Here is a 6,767-nt window from a genome sequence, read left to right as displayed (position 1 = left end):
GGGGGTAGGTGAAAAGATTATTTTTGAGGGGGGGGGGGGGGTAATGTTCACTCATTACAGATTTCAGAAATTGAAAATGAAATTTCAAAAATCATTTTGCATAAAAAGAGGTAATTTTTTTTAATTTTTTTTTGGGGGGGGGGGGCAATTCGCAACAGCATAGTGTTTTGCACAAAAGCCAAAAATTAAATATTATTCAAATGATATAACCGATTCTAAGTTCTTTGGCTACCGTTAATCTGTGTCAGAAACCTATATTGCATCAAATAATTAATTACAATCCAAATTCAGACCTGTATCATGCACGAAAATTGTGTCCATTTTTGTCCCAACTGCTTAGACGGCGTGCAAAAAGTTGAGTCCACAAACGCAGTATAATGGAAATAATTAGCTACGATGTCGTGGATCCTTTTCAGAAAACAGCGTCAAAACGCCATTTCTTTAGATTGTAACATAATAGCTGGACATTTAAAAAATTCACGTGTTCAGTCTGCACCATCCAATCATTCAAATGTTGCAGATTTTATTAAACCTCTGGTTTTCCACATTTCGAATACCAAGTTATTTTGAAAATCAAAAGATAGCAATTACATATTTTTCTTACCGATTCTTCCATTTTCATTATTCGTCCTTTCAAATTACTACTTCTTACAGATCATTCCAAGCATATCTACTATGGTCGTTTTTAATTTTTTTTGCGGTAAATTTCATATAATGTCAGTCTGAATCTATACAATTCTATTTTACGAAAATGTGGGATACAATGTTAAATTTGTATAAGTTTTAGGTCAAAAACTCTATTTTATGCTAATTTAATGTTACAGGTTATACCGATTTTTTGACGTTTTCTATATGTCCGTTTCATGCTTTATAGATTAAATATTAATTTGCCTTACTAGTAATGTGGATTCTTATGACATGCATTCATCATTTAATCATGAAAAACAAATCTTCTTAAAAAAATATTAAAATTACATATAAATATAATATGCTTAAAGCTTTTAAAAAAGCGCATTTTACAGTTGCCGTCAACTTTGTGCACATCGTCTTTAAAGGAGTTGACCTCTGCAGTCGTATCCAGTTTCGTTTGGCAAAGCAATTTATTGTTTCAGTTTGTCTGTAATAAATAAACCGTTGGAATTTTATTTTAAATTATTTTTTAATTTTGTATCATGTAATACTTTTAAGATTATTTTTATATAACAAAATTCATATTGATGTAGAATAAATTTATTCTGTGTCTCAGCCTCACCATACAGATAACTTTACTTCGAAATAGATTTATTTTATATATTATTGTACAAGACAAAAATCACATTGAACATAGAATAAATTTATTCTGTGTCACAGCCTCACCATACAGATTACTTTATTTCAAAACAATTTTATTTCATATATTATTATACAAGACAAAAATCACATTGAACATAGAATAAATTTATTCTGTGTCTCAACCTCACCTTACAGATTACTTTCTTACTTTACTTTCAGAATAAATTTATTTTATATATTATTATACAAGACAAAAATCACATTGAACATAGAATAAATTTATTCTGTGTCTCAACCTCACCATACAGATTACTTTACTTTTAGAATAAATTTATTTTATATATTATTATAATCATAAATGACATTAAATGTAGAATAAATTTATTCTGTATCACAGCCTCACCATACAGATTACTGGACTTTTAAAATAAATTTATTTTAAATATTGTTATAATCATAAATGACATTAAATGTAGAATAAATTTATTCTATGATTTTCTCGAACTGATAATAGATATCAAGGCTCTTTATAATAAATTTATTTTATAAATGATTATATACAGAAAGCATTATGCATTAAGAATAAATTTATTCTAAGTTGCATCATTTACGGAGAGTTGAATGAAAATTGACAGTAAAGTGTAGAATACAGTATTAATTTATTTTGAAATGTATCAAATAAATACTAATAAAACATAATTGTCTTTGTTTTTCGTGTTTTTTTCTCAAATACATGGGTTATAGAATAAATTTATTACGTTCTGGTCTTATTTTGGCCTCTAATTGCACTTGTCAGAAATTAGAGTGAAAAAAGAGGAAAATTGGTTTTTTCCTTTTTTATTCTGCTCTCTGTTTAGTATACCTTTTCCATTAAATAATGTCAACATATAAATTTGCAAAAGAAAGAATTTAAAGTTAACCACAGACTATAAATAACAATGTAGTTCTAGTGGGCACTTTACCCTTGTTGGGTTAGAGTGAAACTCGTACGTCTAGCGACGAGGTGAATACTTACATGCAACTTTCTCCATTTCTTTCCTTGTTACTATTGTAAATGAAAAGGGGTGGTGGGATAAAGCTATAACTGTTCTCTAACCCTATATTTAATGTTTGTTGATCCTGTCAAAATACTTGTCGATTGTTGTCTTTCGTCACATCGTAATGTCAGTACCGCCCCCCCCCCCCCCTTTTCTTTTTTTAATATAGAACTTAAATTGATTTTGTTGAATTTATGTATTTAAAAAAGAAAGAAGATGTGGTATGATTTCTAATGAAACAACTCTCCACAAGAGACCAAATGACACAGATATTAAAAACTATAGGTCATCGTACGGCCTTCAATAATGAGCAAAACCCATATCGCATAGTCAGCTTTAAAAGAAATGTAATAGAATTCAAATAAAATAACTAACGGTCTCATTTATGTACAAAATAATTAACGAAAAACAAATATATCTTTCATAAAATCGAGAGACAATTAAAAGCGAGACATATGTTGTGGTGACCTGACTATTGTCGAGGACTGTACGTATGCATTAAGATATTTGTTTCCGTTATTTCTGTCGTTAGGTTGCTGTTCCATTGACATATTATACCCTCATCTGGTTCTCCTTCTATTTAATTCTTAATTTTCCGTGTACACTACTAGGTGAGAAAAATATATAAACATATAAATCTGATAGCACCTATATACCACATTGTCAGGATACCGGTCCATTTTTTAAGATTACACGTCCCCCTCTCGATGTCTTTTGGTTATTTGTGTAGTTGGATTGCTGTCTCATTGACGTATACTTCACATCACCTTTTATTCGTGCAGCTTATGACTGCAAAATATATTATCATATCAGCCTGATAGTACACTGCAAATTTTATTTCTTTTGGCTTTGTTTATAATATAGCGGATTGATATAATTGTGTCGGGGTTTAACGTCCAGTGACAAATAGTTCATGCATATTCAAAGCCATTGTGTCAGCTAGAAATTAAATCGTAAAGATATTGCGCATATATGTCTTGTCCACTTCAACATTTGCTATTTTTGTATTTTCTGAGTGAAGAAAGAAAGAAACTTACGCACTTACTTCAAGTGTGTTTTCTGGAACAAAAAACATTAATGCATAGCCTTCTGTGTTAAATTATGCAAATTTGAGCATTTAAAGCTACTTTTGTCTTTTAATTAGTGCAGTGGCAGTCATTTCATAACAAAACTATACGTTGAATTAGGCCTTTAGATTTCTAAATTAAACTGACTCCTATTTTATTTTTGTCTGGGCCTTTTCGTAGCCGACCGTTTACGGTTTGGGTTTTTTCTCATTGTTGAAGACCGTACGATTGTCAATAATTACTTACATCGACTTCATTTGAACTTTTGTGGATAGTTCTCTCATTAGCAGTCTTTATTTATATACGTAGTCGACTTGACTGCGCTGAAAAATATTTTAATTTGCATATTACAATGCACTGGTTCCCAAAAGTTGGGTTATATGAAAATAATATCCAAAAAAACAACCAGGTACTTCCGTCCCGAATAACAGGGCAAATATGACCCCTATCAAAGTATCAAATATTAATTTATTATTCAAGAGAAACTGTCATCGAGGATTCTACAGTGATCCCAAGACCTGGCGCTTTCATTTGACACAAAAATACCCCTCTTTTTGTTTACGTTTTGACAAAGATACATCTATGCGTAGGAACTATTTTGTTTAATTTATGTACTACTTTCTGGTATGTTCTTTTGTGACCGGGTCAGCATTTGTGCTTCAATACCTTCTTGGTGTCAAGCGAAAAATGAAAAAAAGAACTGACACACACTCTATTTTAATTGGGAAATTAGCGCAGACACCCCTTCAAGCTTTAGATAAGTCTTACTAATTTACTGGATAGAAGAAAAAAACACACAAGTTAAACGATAACTAAAACAAATACTGTTATTATGTTTTCATTCAACGAAATTCAGAATCTTTTTGAAAGGATTTTGTGACTCTAAAAAGAGCAGGTTTTTGTTTATATGCAATTGTCTTTGGGTTTGTTTTTTTGGGGTTTACTATTTTCTGTCGGATGTAACAACTTCATTTGTTTCTTCGGCAGTGTTAACTCTAGTTGATTCTTCATTTTACACTGTCGTGTAGACCGATTTCTTAGATCCTTTCCCTGTATTTTTTCAATTAGACGATTTACTAATTGGACTTCCCCTCTGCATGGTTCACTTAGTGGATTGTTGCTCGCCATGTAGTTCCGTTACATCTGCCATAATGCATGACGTTAACTTCGACTTACGACTTGTTTTTACCTTCCTGGAGTGGTTATGGCAGCGTGAGTCTGTCTTTGAAAGACTTCATCGTTTACGATGGAATTAGGCTGTTTCGTCTACTGTGACATAAAGTGTACATCTACTTAGATTGACGGTATTGCACAACCATTAACTTGTCAATTTTATGAAGACCTGCGCTGAAGAAATTCGTGCGATAATAATCCGGATTTTTTTTTAAACTTTCCTAATGCAATTATATACATACTTTACAGTAAAACACCACTCTTTGCTCGTGAAAAGTGGTGTAAATTTGAACTGACAATCTAACACGGTAAAAACAGCGAACTTCATGCCGATCGGTTTTATTGACGTATAACTTGTATCTTCCTTTATTCATATTTTATGTTGTAGTGTCAAAAAGTTGTTTCCTTTTTACTAAAACATTGAAAATATGATCGCATTTGATAGCTGTTGATTATCAAGGGAACAAATCAATTTCACGGCACCCCCCTTTTCTTAAATAAATCTAAAAGCAATGCAAAAAGCAAAAACAAAACACAAAAAAACACTAAAAAAATCGTTTGCCAATCATAATACGAAACAAAACAAGCTTGTTCTTTCTGGAGTTAGCATACCTTGTATTGGGTTTGAAACCCTTATATAGTACACAATCTACAAAGTTTCCTCAGAGAAGGTATTGAAAAAATCTGGACAGAAATATACGTATTGTATACGTTTGTGGGTTTTGAGGCATTTTTCGTCTTTTTCGAAGTTGTGATCTGCAAAGTTTAAAATAAGATAGTTGCAAAAAGAGTTAAACAACGTATAAATCATGAAATGAGTCTTTATCATGAGTTTTCTCAGAAAACAATTCATAATTTTGCAAATCTGTGAATTTATGCGTTTATTAGTATACCTTTTCCATTAAATAATGTCAACATATAAATTTGCAAAAGAAAGAATTTAAAGTTAACCACAGACTATAAATAACAATGTAGTTCTAGTGGGCACTTTACCCTTGTTGGGTTAGAGTGAAACTCGTACGTCTAGCGACGAGGTGAATACTTACATGCAACTTTCTCCATTTCTTTCCTTGTTACTATTGTAAATGAAAAGGGGTGGTGGGATAAAGCTATAACTGTTCTCTAACCCTATATTTAATGTTTGTTGATCCTGTCAAAATACTTGTCGATTGTTGTCTTTCGTCACATCGTAATGTCAGTACCGCCCCCCCCCCCCCCTTTTCTTTTTTTAATATAGAACTTAAATTGATTTTGTTGAATTTATGTATTTAAAAAAGAAAGAAGATGTGGTATGATTTCTAATGAAACAACTCTCCACAAGAGACCAAATGACACAGATATTAAAAACTATAGGTCATCGTACGGCCTTCAATAATGAGCAAAACCCATATCGCATAGTCAGCTTTAAAAGAAATGTAATAGAATTCAAATAAAATAACTAACGGTCTCATTTATGTACAAAATAATTAACGAAAAACAAATATATCTTTCATAAAATCGAGAGACAATTAAAAGCGAGACATATGTTGTGGTGACCTGACTATTGTCGAGGACTGTACGTATGCATTAAGATATTTGTTTCCGTTATTTCTGTCGTTAGGTTGCTGTTCCATTGACATATTATACCCCTCATCTGGTTCTCCTTCTATTTAATTCTTAATTTTCCGTGTACACTACTAGGTGAGAAAAATATATAAACATATAAATCTGATAGCACCTATATACCACATTGTCAGGATACCGGTCCATTTTTTAAGATTACACGTCCCCCTCTCGATGTCTTTTGGTTATTTGTGTAGTTGGATTGCTGTCTCATTGACGTATACTTCACATCACCTTTTATTCGTGCAGCTTATGACTGCAAAATATATTATCATATCAGCCTGATAGTACACTGCAAATTTTATTTCTTTTGGCTTTGTTTATAATATAGCGGATTGATATAATTGTGTCGGGGTTTAACGTCCAGTGACAAATAGTTCATGCATATTCAAAGCCATTGTGTCAGCTAGAAATTAAATCGTAAAGATATTGCGCATATATGTCTTGTCCACTTCAACATTTGCTATTTTTGTATTTTCTGAGTGAAGAAAGAAAGAAACTTACGCACTTACTTCAAGTGTGTTTTCTGGAACAAAAAACATTAATGCATAGCCTTCTGTGTTAAATTATGCAAATTTGAGCATTTAAAGCTACTTTTGTCTTTTAATTAGTGCAG

Source organism: Mytilus trossulus, chromosome 2, assembly GCF_036588685.1.
Source record: "Mytilus trossulus isolate FHL-02 chromosome 2, PNRI_Mtr1.1.1.hap1, whole genome shotgun sequence".
Classification (NCBI taxonomy): domain Eukaryota; kingdom Metazoa; phylum Mollusca; class Bivalvia; order Mytilida; family Mytilidae; genus Mytilus; species Mytilus trossulus.
The sequence above is the reverse complement of the archived record's forward strand: the minus strand, read 5'-3'. Positions refer to the sequence as shown.